Genomic DNA, 15,054 nt, shown 5'->3' with positions numbered 1-15,054 from the left:
TTACAGTCAATTTACCTGCTGCAGACGTTACAGTCTGTTTACCTGCTGCAGACGTTACAGTCTGTTTACCTGCAGACGTTACAGTCTGTTTACCTGCTGCAGACGTTACAGTCTGTTTACCCGCTGCAGACGTTACAATCTGTTTAACTGCTGAACAGTTACAGTCTGTTTACCTGCTGCAGACGTTACAGTCTGTTTACCTGCAGACGTTACAATCTGTTTAACTGCAGACGTTACAGTCTGATTACCTGCTGCAGGCGTTACAGTCTGTTTACCTGCTGCAGACGTTACAGTCTGTTGACCTGCAAACATTACAGTCTGTTTACCTGCAGACGTTACAGTCTGTTTACCTGCTGCAGACGTTACAGTCTGTTTAACTGCAGACGTTACAGTCTGTTTACCTGCTGCAGGCGTTACAGCATGTTTACCTGCTGCAGACGTTACAGTCTGTTTACCTGCTGCAGACGTTACAGTCTGTTTACCTGCTGACGTTACAGTCTGTTTACCTGCTGCAGACGTTACAGTCTGTTTACCTGCTGCAGACGTTACAGTCTGTTTACCTGCAGACGTTACAGTCTGTTTACCTGCTGCAGACGTTACAGTCTGTTTACCTGCTGCAGACGTTACAGTCTGTTTACCTGCAGACTTTACAGTCTGTTTACCTGCAGACGTTACAGTCTGTTTAACTGCAGACGTTACAGTCTGTTTACCTGCTGCAGACGTTACAGCCTGTTTACCTGCTGCAGACGTTACGGTCTGTTTACCTGCAGACGTTACAGTCTGTTTACCTGCTGCAGACGTTACAGTCTGTTTACCTGCTGCAGACGTTACAGTCTGTTTACCTGCTGCAGACGTTACAGTCTGTTTACCTGCTGCAGACGTTACAGTCTGTTTACCTGCAGACGTTACAGTCTGTTTACCTGCTGCAGACGTTACAGTCTTTTTACCTGCAGTCTTTACAGTCTGTTTACCTGTAGACGTTACAGTCTGTTTAACTGCAGACGTTACAGTCTGTTTACCTGCTGCAGACGTTACAGCCTGTTTACCTGCTGCAGACGTTACAGTCTGTTTACCCGCTGCAGACGTTACAATCTGTTTACCTGCTGAACAGTTACAGTCTGTTTACCTGCTGCAGACGTTACAGTCTGTTTACCTGCTGCAGACGTTACAGTCTGTTTACCCGCTGCAGACGTTACTCTGATTACCCGCTACAGACGTTACAGTCTGTTTACCTGCTGCAGACGTTACAGTCTGTTTACCTGCTGCAGACGTTAAAGTCTGTTTACCCGCTGCAGACGTTACAGTCTGTTTACCCGCTGAACAGTTACAGTCTGTTTACGTGCTGCAGACGTTAAAGTCTGTTTACCTCTAGACGTTATAGTCTGTTTACCTGCAGACGTTACAGTCTGTTTACCTGCTGAACAGTTACAGTCTGTTTACTTGCTGCAGTCGTTACAGTCTGTTTACCTGTAGACGTTACAGTCTGTTTAACTGCAGACGTTACAGTCTGTTTACCTGCAGACGTTACAGTCTGTTTACCTGCTGCAGGCGTTACAGTCTGTTTACCTGCTGCAGATGTTACAGTCTGTTTACCTGCAAACATTACAGTCTGTTTACCTGCAGACGTTACAGTCTGTTTACCTGCAGACGTTACAGTCTGTTTACCTGCTGCAGACGTTACAGTCTGTTTACCTGCTGCAGACGTTACAGTCTGTTTACCTGCTGCAGACGTTACAGTCTGTTTACCTGCTGCAGACGTTACAGTCTGTTTACCTGAAGACATTACATTCTGTTTAACTGCAGACGTTACAGTCTGTTTACCTGCTGCAGACGTTACAGTCTGTTTACCTGCTGCAGACATTACAGTCTGTTTACCCGCTGCAGACTTTACAGTCTTTTTACCTGCAGACTTTACAGTCTGTTTACCTGCTGCAGACGTTACAGTCTGTTTACCTGCTGAACAGTTACAGTCTGTTTACCCGCTGCAGACCTTACAGTCTGTTTACCTGCTGCAGACGTTACTCTGATTACCCGCTGCAGACGTTACAGTCTGTTTACCTGCTGCAGACGTTACAGTCTGTTTACCCGCTGCAGACGTTACAATCTGTTTACCTGCTGAACAGTTACAGTCTGTTTACCTGCTGCAGACGTTACAGTCTGTTTACCTGCAGACGTTACAATCTGTTTAACTGCAGACGTTACAGTCTGATTACCTGCTGCAGGCATTACAGTCTGTTTACCTGCTGCAGACATTACAGTCTGATTAGCTGCAAACATTACAGTCTGTTTACCTGCAGACGTTACAGTCTGTTTACCTGCAGACGTTACAGTCTGTTTACCTGCTGCAGACGTTACAGTCTGTTTACCTGCTGCAGACGTTACAGTCTGTTTACCTGCTGCAGACGTTACAATCTGTTTATCTGCAGACGTTACAGTCTGTTTACCTGCTGCAGACGTTACAGTCTGTTTACCCGCTGCAGACGTTACAATCTGTTTACCTGCTGAACAGTTACAGTCTCTTTACCTGCTGCAGACGTTACAGTCTGTTTACCTGCAGACGTTACAATCTGTTTAACTGCAGACGTTACAGTCTGATTACCTGCTGCAGGCGTTACAGTCTGTTTACCTGCAAACATTACAGTCTGTTTACCTGCAGATGTTACAGTCTGTTTAACTGCTGCAGACGTTACAGTCTGTTTACCTGCAGACGTTACAGTCTGTTTACCTGCTGCAGACGTTATAGTCTGTTTACCTGCTGCAGACGTTACAGTCTGTTTACCCGCTGCAAACGTTACAGTCTGTTTACCTGCTGCAGACGTTACAGTCTGTTTACCCGCTGCAGACGTTACAGTCTGTTTACCTGCAGACGTTACAGTCTGTTTACCAGCAGACGTTACAGTCTGATTACCTGCTGCAGACGTTACAGTCTGTTTACCCGCTGCAGACGTTACAATCTGTTTACCTGCTGAACAGTTACAGTCTGTTTACCTGCTGCAGACGTTACAGTCTGTTTACCTGCTGCAGACGTTACAGTCTGTTTACCTGCTGCAGACGTTACAGTCTGTTTACCTGCAGACATTACATTCTGTTTAACTGCAGACGTTACAGTCTGTTTACCTGCTGCAGACGTTACAGTCTGTTTACCTGCTGCAGACATTACAGTCTGTTTACCCGCTGCAGACGTTACAGTCTTTTTACCTGCAGACGTTACAGTCTGTTTACCTGCTGCAGACGTTACAGTCTGTTTACCTGCAGACGTTACAGTCTGTTTAACTGCAGACGTTACAGTCTGTTTACCTGCAGATGTTACAGTCTGTTTACCTGCTGCAGACGTTACAGTCTGTTTACCTGCTGCAGACGTTACAGTCTGTTTACCTGCTGCAGATGTTACAGCCTGTTTACCCGCTGCAGACGTTACAGTCTGTTTACCTGCAGACGTTACAGTCTGTTTACCTGCTGCAGACGTTACAGTCTGTTTACCTGCTGCAGATGTTACAGTCTGTTTACCTGCAGACGTTACAATCTGTTTACCTGCTACAGACGATACAGTCTTTTTACCTGCAGACGTTACAGACTATTTACCCGCTGCAGACGTTACAGTCTGTTTACCTACTGCAGACGTTACAGTCTGTTTACCTGCTGCAGATGTTACAGTCTGTTTACCTGCAGACGTTACAGTCTGTTTACTTGCTGCAGACGATACAGTCTGTTTACCTGCAGACGTTACAGTCTGTTTACCTGCTGCAGACGTTACAGTCTGTTTACCTGCAGACGTTACAGTCTGTTTACCTGCTGCAGACGTTACAGTCTGTTTACCTGCAGACGTTATAGTCTGTTTACCTGCAGACGTTACAGTCTGTTTACCTGCAGATGTTACAGTCTGTTTACCTGCTGAACAGTTACAGTCTGTTTACCCGCTGCAGACCTTACAGTCTGTTTACCTGCTGCAGACGTTACTCTGATTACCCGCTGCAGACGTTACAGTCTGTTTACCTGCTGCAGACGTTACAGTCTGTTTACCCGCTGCAGACGTTACAATCTGTTTACCTGCTGAACAGTTACAGTCTGTTTACCTGCTGCAGACGTTACAGTCTGTTTACCTGCAGACGTTACAATCTGTTTAACTGCAGATGTTACAGTCTGATTACCTGCTGCAGGCTTTACAGTCTGTTTACCTGCTGCAGACATTACAGTCTGTTTAGCTGCAAACATTACAGTCTGTTTACCTGCAGATGTTACAGTCTGTTTAACTGCTGCAGACATTACAGTCTGTTTACCTGCAGACGTTACAGTCTGTTTACCTGCAGACGTTACAGTCTGTTTACCTGCTGCAGACGTTACAGTCTGTTTACTTGCTGCAGACGTTACAGTCTGTTTACCTGCAGACGTTACAGTCTGTTTACCTGCTGCAGACGTTACTGTATGTTTTTCCCGCTGCAGACGTTACAGTCTGTTTACCTGCTGCAGACGTTACAGTCTGTTTACCCGCTGCAGACGTTACAATCTGTTTACCTGCTGAACAGTTACAGTCTGTTTACCTGCTGCAGACGTTACAGTCTCTTTACCTGCAGACGTTACAATCTGTTTACCTGCAGACGTTACAGTCTGTTTACCTGCAGACGTTACAGTCTGTTTACCTGCTGCAGACGTTACAGTCTGTTTACCTGCTGCAGACGTTACAGTCTGTTTACCTGCTGCAGACGTTACAGTCTGTTTACCTGCTGCAGACGTTACAGTCTGTTTACCTGCAGACGTTACAGTCTGTTTACCTGCTGCAGACGTTACAGTCTGTTTACCCGCTGCAGACGTTACAATCTGTTTACCTGCTGAACAGTTACAGTCTGTTTACCTGCTGCAGACGTTACAGTCTGTTTACCTGCTGCAGACGTTACAGTTTGTTTACCTGCAGACATTAGAGTCTGTTTACCCGCTGCAGACGTTACAGTCTGTTTACCTGTTGCAGACATTACAGTCTGTTTACCTGCAGACAATACAGTCTGTTTACCTGCAGATGTTACAGTCTGTTTAACTGCTGCAGACGTTACAGTCTGTTTACCTGCAGACGTTACAGTCTGTTTACCTGCTGCAGACGTTATAGTCTGTTTACCCGCTGCAGACGTTACAGTCTGTTTACCCGCTGCAAACGTTACAGTCTGTTTACCTGCTGCAGACGTTACAGTCTGTTTACCCGCTGCAGACGTTACAGTCTGTTTACCTGCAGACGTTACAGTCTGTTTACCTGCAGACGTTACAGTCTGATTACCTGCTGCAGGCGTTACAGTCTGTTTACCTGCTGCAGACGTTACAGTCTGTTTACCTGCAAACATTACAGTCTGTTTACCTGCAGACGTTACAGTCTGTTTACCTGCAGACGTTACAGTCTGTTTACCTGCTGCAGACGTTACAGTCTGTTTACCTGCTGCAGACGTTACAGTCAATTTACCTGCTGCAGACGTTACAGTCTGTTTACCTGCTGCAGACGTTACAGTCTGTTTACCTGCAGACGTTACAGTCTGTTTACCTGCTGCAGACGTTACAGTCTGTTTACCCGCTGCAGACGTTACAATCTGTTTACCTGCTGAACAGTTACAGTCTGTTTACTTGCTGCAGACGTTACAGTCTGTTTACCTGCAGACGTTACAGTCTGTTTACCTGCTGCAGACGTTACTGTATGTTTTTCCCGCTGCAGACGTTACAGTCTGTTTACCTGCTGCAGACGTTACAGTCTGTTTACCCGCTGCAGACGTTACAATCTCTTTACCTGCTGAACAGTTACAGTCTGTTTACCTGCTGCAGACGTTACAGTCTGTTTACCTGCAGACGTTACAATCTGTTTAACTGCAGACGTTACATTCTGATTACCTGCTGCAGGCGTTACAGTCTGTTTACCTGCTGAACAGTTACAGTCTGTTTACCTGCTGCAGACGTTACAGTCTGTTTACCTGCAGACGTTACAATCTGTTTAACTGCAGACGTTACAGTCTGATTACCTGCTGCAGGCGTTACAGTCTGTTTACCTGCTGCAGACGTTACAGTCTGTTTACCTGCAAACATTACAGTCTTTTTACCTGCAGATGTTACAGTCTGTTTAACTGCTTCAGACGTTACAGTCTGTTTACCTGCAGACGTTACAGTCTGTTTACCTGCTGGAGACGTTATAGTCTGTTTACCCGCTGCAGACGTTACAGTCTGTTTACCCGCTGCAAACGTTACAGTCTGTTTACCTGCTGCAGACGTTACAGTCTGTTTACCCGCTGCAGACGTTACAGTCTGTTTACCTGCAGACGTTACAGTCTGTTTACCTGCTGCAGACGTTACAGTCTGTTTACCTGCAGACATTACAGTCTGTTTACCCGCTGCACACGTTACAGTCTGTTTACCTGTTGCACACATTACAGTCTGTTTACCCGCTGCAGACATTACAGTCTGTTTAACTGCAGACGTTACAGTCTGTTTACCTACTGCAGACGTTACAGTCTGTTTACCTGCAGACGTTACAGTCTGTTTAACTGCAGACGTTACAGTCTGTTTACCTGCTGCAGGCGTTAATCTGTTTACCTGCTGCAGACGTTACAGTCTGTTTACCTGCAGACATTACAGTCTGTTTACCTGCAGACGTTACAGTCTGTTTACCTGCTGCAGGCGTTACAGCATGTTTACCTGCTGCAGACGTTACAGTCTGTTTACCTGCTGCAGACGTTACAGTCTGTTTACCTGCAGACGTTACAGTCTGTTTACCTGCTGCAGACGTTACAGTCTGTTTACCTGCTGCAGACGTTACAGTCTGTTTACCTGCAGACGTTACAGTCTGTTTACCTGCTGCAGACGTTACAGTCTGTTTACCTGCTGCAGACGTTACAGTCTGTTTACCTGCAGACTTTACAGTCTGTTTACCTGCAGACGTTACAGTCTGTTTAACTGCAGACGTTACAGTCTGTTTACCTGCTGCAGACGTTACAGCCTGTTTACCTGCTGCAGACGTTACGGTCTGTTTACCTGCAGACGTTACAGTCTGTTTACCTGCTGCAGACGTTACAGTCTGTTTACCTGCTGCAGACGTTACAGTCTGTTTACCTGCTGCAGACGTTACAGTCTGTTTACCTGCTGCAGACGTTACAGTCTGTTTACCTGCTGCAGACGTTACAGTCTGTTTACCTGCAGACGTTACAGTCTGTTTACCTGCTGCAGACGTTACAGTCTGTTTACCTGCAGTCTTTACAGTCTGTTTACCTGTAGACGTTACAGTCTGTTTACCTGCAGTCTTTACAGTCTGTTTACCTGCAGACGTTACAGTCTGTTTACCCGCTGCAGACGTTACAATCTGTTTACCTGCTGAACAGTTACAGTCTGTTTACCTGCTGCAGACGTTACAGTCTGTTTACCTGCTGCAGACGTTACAGTCTGTTTACCCGCTGCAGACGTTGCTCTGATTACCCGCTACAGACGTTACAGTCTGTTTACCTCTAGACGTTATAGTCTGTTTACCTGCAGACGTTACAGTCTGTTTACCTGCTGAACAGTTACAGTCTGTTTACTTGCTGCAGACGTTACAGTCTGTTTACCTGTAGACGTTACAGTCTGTTTAACTGCAGACGTTACAGTCTGTTTACCTGCTGCAGACGTTACAGTCTGTTTACCTGCAGACGTTACAGTCTGTTTACCTGCTGCAGACGTTACAGTCTGTTTACCTGCTGCAGACGTTACAGTCTGTTTACCTGCAGACGTTACAGTCTGTTTACCTGCTGCAGACGTTACAGTCTGTTTACCTGCTGCAGACGTTACAGTCTGTTTACCTGCAGACTTTAGAGTCTGTTTACCTGCAGACGTTACAGTCTGTTTAACTGCAGACGTTACAGTCTGTTTACCTGCTGCAGACGTTACAGCCTGTTTACCTGCTGCAGACGTTACGGTCTGTTTACCTGCAGACGTTACAGTCTGTTTACCTGCTGCAGACGTTACAGTCTGTTTACCTGCTGCAGACGTTACAGTCTGTTTACCTGCTGCAGACGTTACAGTCTGTTTACCTGCTGCAGACGTTACAGTCTGTTTACCTGCAGACGTTACAGTCTGTTTACCTGCTGCAGACGTTACAGTCTGTTTACCTGCAGTCTTTACAGTCTGTTTACCTGTAGACGTTACAGTCTGTTTAACTGCAGACGTTACAGTCTGTTTACCTGCTGCAGACGTTACAGCCTGTTTACCTGCTGCAGACGTTACAGTCTGTTTACCCGCTGCAGACGTTACAATCTGTTTACCTGCTGAACAGTTACAGTCTGTTTACCTGCTGCAGACGTTACAGTCTGTTTACCTGCTGCAGACGTTACAGTCTGTTTACCCGCTGCAGACGTTACTCTGATTACCCGCTACAGACGCTACAGTCTGTTTACCTGCTGCAGACGTTACAGTCTGTTTACCTGCTGCAGACGTTACAGTCTGTTTACCCGCTGCAGACGTTACAGTCTGTTTACCCGCTGAACAGTTACAGTCTGTTTACGTGCTGCAGACGTTAAAGTCTGTTTACCTCTAGACGTTATAGTTTGTTTACCTGCAGACGTTACAGTCTGTTTACCTGCTGAACAGTTACAGTCTGTTTACTTGCTGCAGACGTTACAGTCTGTTTACCTGTAGACGTTACAGTCTGTTTAACTGCAGACGTTACAGTCTGTTTACCTGCAGACGTTACAGTCTGTTTACCTGCTGCAGACGTTACAGTCTGTTTACCTGCTGCAGACGTTACAGTCTGTTTACCTGCTGCAGACGTTACAGTCTGTTTACCTGCAGACGTTACAGTCTGTTTACCTGCTGCAGACGTTACAGTCTGTTTACCTGCTGCAGACGTTACAGTCTGTTTACCTGCAGACTTTACAGTCTGTTTACCTGCAGACGTTACAGTCTGTTTAACTACAGACGTTACAGTCTGTTTACCTGCTGCAGACGTTACAGCCTGTTTACTTGCTGCAGACGTTACGGTCTGTTTACCTGCAGAAGTTACAGTCTTTTTACCCGCTGCAGACGTTACAGTCTGTTTACCTGCAGAACAGTTACAGTCTGTTTACCTGCTGCAGACGTTACAGACTGTTTACATGCAGACGTTACAGTCTGTTTACCTGCTGCAGACGTTACAGTCTGTTTAGCTGCAAACATTACAGTCTGTTTACCTGCAGATGTTACAGTCTGTTTAACTGCTGCAGACGTTACAGTCTGTTTACCTGCAGACGTTACAGTCTGTTTACCTGCTGCAGACGTTACAGTCTGTTTACCTGCTGCAGACGTTACAGTCTGTTTACCTGCAGACGTTACAGTCTGTTTACCTGCTGCAGACGTTACAGTCTGTTTACCTGCAGACGTTACAATCTGTTTAACTTCAGACGTTACAGTCTGATTACCTGCTGCAGGCGTTACAGTCTGTTTACCTGCTGCAGACGTTACAGTCTGTTTACCTGCAAACATTACAGTCTGTTTACCTGCAGATGTTACAGTCTGTTTAACTGCTGCAGACGTTACAGTCTGTTTACCTGCAGACGTTACAGTCTGTTTACCTGCTGCAGACGTTATAGTCTGTTTACCTGCTGCAGACGTTACAGTCTGTTTACCCGCTGCAGACGTTACAGTCTATTTACCTGCTGCAGACGTTACAGTCTGTTTACCCGCTGCAGACGTTACAGTCTGTTTACCTGCAGACGTTATAGTCTGTTTACCTGCAGACTTTACAGTCTGTTTACCTGCAGACGTTACAGTCTGTTTAACTGCAGACGTTACAGTCTGTTTACCTGCTGCAGACGTTACAGCCTGTTTACCTGCTGAACAGTTACAGTCTGTTTACCCGCTGCAGACGTTACAGTCTGTTTACCTGCTGCAGACGTTACAGCCTGTTTACCTGCTGAACAGTTACAGTCTGTTTACCTGCTGCAGACGTTACAGCCTGTTTACCTGCTGCAGACGTTACTGTATGTTTTTCCCGCTGCAGACGTTACAGTCTGTTTACCTGCTGCAGACGTTACAGTCTGTTTACCCGCTGCAGACGTTACAATCTGTTTACCTGCTGAACAGTTACAGTCTGTTTACCTGCAGATGTTACAGTCTGTTTAACTGCTGCAGACGTTACAGTCTGTTTACCTGCAGACGTTACAGTCTGTTTACCCGCTGCAGACATTACAGTCTGTTTAACTGCAGACGTTACAGTCTGTTTACCTACTGCAGACGTTACAGTCTGTTTACCCGCTGCACACGTTACAGTCTGTTTACCTGTTGCACACATTACAGTCTGTTTACCCGCTGCAGACATTACAGTCTGTTTAACTGCAGACGTTACAGTCTGTTTACCTACTGCAGACGTTACAGTCTGTTTACCTGCAGACGTTACAGTCTGTTTAACTGCAGACGTTACAGTCTGTTTACCTGCTGCAGGCGTTAATCTGTTTACCTGCTGCAGACGTTACAGTCTGTTTACCTGCAGACATTACAGTCTGTTTACCTGCAGACGTTACAGTCTGTTTACCTGCTGCAGGCGTTACAGCATGTTTACCTGCTGCAGACGTTACAGTCTGTTTACCTGCTGCAGACGTTACAGTCTGTTTACCTGCAGACGTTACAGTCTGTTTACCTGCTGCAGACGTTACAGTCTGTTTACCTGCTGCAGACGTTACAGTCTGTTTACCTGCAGACGTTACAGTCTGTTTACCTGCTGCAGACGTTACAGTCTGTTTACCTGCTGCAGACGTTACAGTCTGTTTACCTGCAGACTTTACAGTCTGTTTACCTGCAGACGTTACAGTCTGTTTAACTGCAGACGTTACAGTCTGTTTACCTGCTGCAGACGTTACAGCCTGTTTACCTGCTGCAGACGTTACGGTCTGTTTACCTGCAGACGTTACAGTCTGTTTACCTGCTGCAGACGTTACAGTCTGTTTACCTGCTGCAGACGTTACAGTCTGTTTACCTGCTGCAGACGTTACAGTCTGTTTACCTGCTGCAGACGTTACAGTCTGTTTACCTGCTGCAGACGTTACAGTCTGTTTACCTGCAGACGTTACAGTCTGTTTACCTGCTGCAGACGTTACAGTCTGTTTACCTGCAGTCTTTACAGTCTGTTTACCTGTAGACGTTACAGTCTGTTTACCTGCAGTCTTTACAGTCTGTTTACCTGCAGACGTTACAGTCTGTTTACCCGCTGCAGACGTTACAATCTGTTTACCTGCTGAACAGTTACAGTCTGTTTACCTGCTGCAGACGTTACAGTCTGTTTACCTGCTGCAGACGTTACAGTCTGTTTACCCGCTGCAGACGTTACTCTGATTACCCGCTACAGACGTTACAGTCTGTTTACCTCTAGACGTTATAGTCTGTTTACCTGCAGACGTTACAGTCTGTTTACCTGCTGAACAGTTACAGTCTGTTTACTTGCTGCAGACGTTACAGTCTGTTTACCTGTAGACGTTACAGTCTGTTTAACTGCAGACGTTACAGTCTGTTTACCTGCTGCAGACGTTACAGTCTGTTTACCTGCAGACGTTACAGTCTGTTTACCTGCTGCAGACGTTACAGTCTGTTTACCTGCTGCAGACGTTACAGTCTGTTTACCTGCAGACGTTACAGTCTGTTTACCTGCTGCAGACGTTACAGTCTGTTTACCTGCTGCAGACGTTACAGTCTGTTTACCTGCAGACTTTAGAGTCTGTTTACCTGCAGACGTTACAGTCTGTTTAACTGCAGACGTTACAGTCTGTTTACCTGCTGCAGACGTTACAGCCTGTTTACCTGCTGCAGACGTTACGGTCTGTTTACCTGCAGACGTTACAGTCTGTTTACCTGCTGCAGACGTTACAGTCTGTTTACCTGCTGCAGACGTTACAGTCTGTTTACCTGCTGCAGACGTTACAGTCTGTTTACCTGCTGCAGACGTTACAGTCTGTTTACCTGCAGACGTTACAGTCTGTTTACCTGCTGCAGACGTTACAGTCTGTTTACCTGCAGTCTTTACAGTCTGTTTACCTGTAGACGTTACAGTCTGTTTAACTGCAGACGTTACAGTCTGTTTACCTGCTGCAGACGTTACAGCCTGTTTACCTGCTGCAGACGTTACAGTCTGTTTACCCGCTGCAGACGTTACAATCTGTTTACCTGCTGAACAGTTACAGTCTGTTTACCTGCTGCAGACGTTACAGTCTGTTTACCTGCTGCAGACGTTACAGTCTGTTTACCCGCTGCAGACGTTACTCTGATTACCCGCTACAGACGCTACAGTCTGTTTACCTGCTGCAGACGTTACAGTCTGTTTACCTGCTGCAGACGTTACAGTCTGTTTACCCGCTGCAGACGTTACAGTCTGTTTACCCGCTGAACAGTTACAGTCTGTTTACGTGCTGCAGACGTTAAAGTCTGTTTACCTCTAGACGTTATAGTTTGTTTACCTGCAGACGTTACAGTCTGTTTACCTGCTGAACAGTTACAGTCTGTTTACTTGCTGCAGACGTTACAGTCTGTTTACCTGTAGACGTTACAGTCTGTTTACCTCTAGACGTTATAGTTTGTTTACCTGCAGACGTTACAGTCTGTTTACCTGCTGAACAGTTACAGTCTGTTTACTTGCTGCAGACGTTACAGTCTGTTTACCTGTAGACGTTACAGTCTGTTTAACTGCAGACGTTACAGTCTGTTTACCTGCAGACGTTACAGTCTGTTTACCTGCTGCAGACGTTACAGTCTGTTTACCTGCTGCAGACGTTACAGTCTGTTTACCTGCTGCAGACGTTACAGTCTGTTTACCTGCAGACGTTACAGTCTGTTTACCTGCAGACGTTACAGTCTGTTTACCTGCTGCAGACGTTACAGTCTGTTTACCTGCAGACTTTACAGTCTGTTTACCTGCAGACGTTACAGTCTGTTTAACTACAGACGTTACAGTCTGTTTACCTGCTGCAGACGTTACAGCCTGTTTACTTGCTGCAGACGTTACGGTCTGTTTACCTGCAGAAGTTACAGTCTTTTTACCCGCTGCAGACGTTACAGTCTGTTTACCTGCAGAACAGTTACAGTCTGTTTACCTGCTGCAGACGTTACAGACTGTTTACATGCAGACGTTACAGTCTGTTTACCTGCTGCAGACGTTACAGTCTGTTTAGCTGCAAACATTACAGTCTGTTTACCTGCAGATGTTACAGTCTGTTTAACTGCTGCAGACGTTACAGTCTGTTTACCTGCAGACGTTACAGTCTGTTTACCTGCTGCAGACGTTACAGTCTGTTTACCTGCTGCAGACGTTACAGTCTGTTTACCTGCAGACGTTACAGTCTGTTTACCTGCTGCAGACGTTACAGTCTGTTTACCTGCAGACGTTACAATCTGTTTAACTTCAGACGTTACAGTCTGATTACCTGCTGCAGGCGTTACAGTCTGTTTACCTGCTGCAGACGTTACAGTCTGTTTACCTGCAAACATTACAGTCTGTTTACCTGCAGATGTTACAGTCTGTTTAACTGCTGCAGACGTTACAGTCTGTTTACCTGCAGACGTTACAGTCTGTTTACCTGCTGCAGACGTTATAGTCTGTTTACCTGCTGCAGACGTTACAGTCTGTTTACCCGCTGCAGACGTTACAGTCTATTTACCTGCTGCAGACGTTACAGTCTGTTTACCCGCTGCAGACGTTACAGTCTGTTTACCTGCAGACGTTACAGTCTGTTTACCTGCAGACGTTACAGTCTGTTTACCTGCTGCAGACGTTACAGTCTGTTTACCTGCTGCAGACGTTACATTCTGTTTACCTGCAGACTTTACAGTCTGTTTACCTGCAGACGTTACAGTCTGTTTAACTGCAGACGTTACAGTCTGTTTACCTGCTGCAGACGTTACAGCCTGTTTACCTGCTGAACAGTTACAGTCTGTTTACCCGCTGCAGACGTTACAGTCTGTTTACCTGCTGCAGACGTTACAGCCTGTTTACCTGCTGAACAGTTACAGTCTGTTTACCTGCTGCAGACGTTACAGCCTGTTTACCTGCTGCAGACGTTACTGTATGTTTTTCCCGCTGCAGACGTTACAGTCTGTTTACCTGCTGCAGACGTTACAGTCTGTTTACCCGCTGCAGACGTTACAATCTGTTTACCTGCTGAACAGTTACAGTCTGTTTACCTGCAGATGTTACAGTCTGTTTAACTGCTGCAGACGTTACAGTCTGTTTACCTGCAGACGTTACAGTCTGTTTACCTGCTGCATACGTTATAGTCTGTTTACCTGCTGCAGACGTTACAGTCTGTTTACCCGCTGCAGACGTTACAGTCTGTTTACCTGCTGCAGACGTTACAGTCTGTTTACCCGCTGCAGACGTTACAGTCTGTTTACCTGCAGACGTTACAGTCTGTTGACCTGCAGACGTTACAGTCTGTTTACCTGCTGCAGACGTTACAGTCTGTTTACCTGCTGCAGACGTTACATTCTGTTTACCTGCAGACTTTACAGTCTGTTTACCTGGAGACGTTACAGTCTGTTTAACTGCAGACGTTACAGTCTGTTTACCTGCTGCAGACGATACAGCCTGTTTACCTGCTGCAGACGTTACAGTCTGTTTACCTGCTGCAGACATTACAGTCTGTTTACCTGCAGACGTTACAGTCTGTTTACCTGCAGAAGTTACAGTCTGTTTACCTGCAGACGTTACAGTCTGTTTACCTGCTGCAGACGTTACAGTCTGTTTACCTGCTGCAGACGTTACATTCTGTTTACCTGCAGACTTTACAGTCTGTTTACCTGCAGACGTTACAGTCTGTTTAACTGCAGACGTTACAGTCTGTTTACCTGCTGCAGACGTTACAGCCATGTTTACCTGCTGCAGACGTTACAGTCTGTTTACCTGCTGCAGACATTACAGTCTGTTTACATGCAGACGTTACAGTCTGTTTACCTGCTGAACAGTTACAGTCTGTTTACCCGCTGCAGACGTTACAGTCTGTTTACCTGCTGCAGACGTTACAGTCTGTTTACCCGCTGCAGACGTTACAGTCTGTTTACCTGCAGTCTTTACAGTCTGTTTACCTGTAGACGTTACAGTCTGTTTAA

Source organism: Labrus mixtus, unplaced genomic scaffold (genome assembly GCF_963584025.1).
Source record: "Labrus mixtus unplaced genomic scaffold, fLabMix1.1 SCAFFOLD_38, whole genome shotgun sequence".
Taxonomy (NCBI): domain Eukaryota; kingdom Metazoa; phylum Chordata; class Actinopteri; order Labriformes; family Labridae; genus Labrus; species Labrus mixtus.
Note: the sequence above shows the minus strand (reverse complement) of the source record.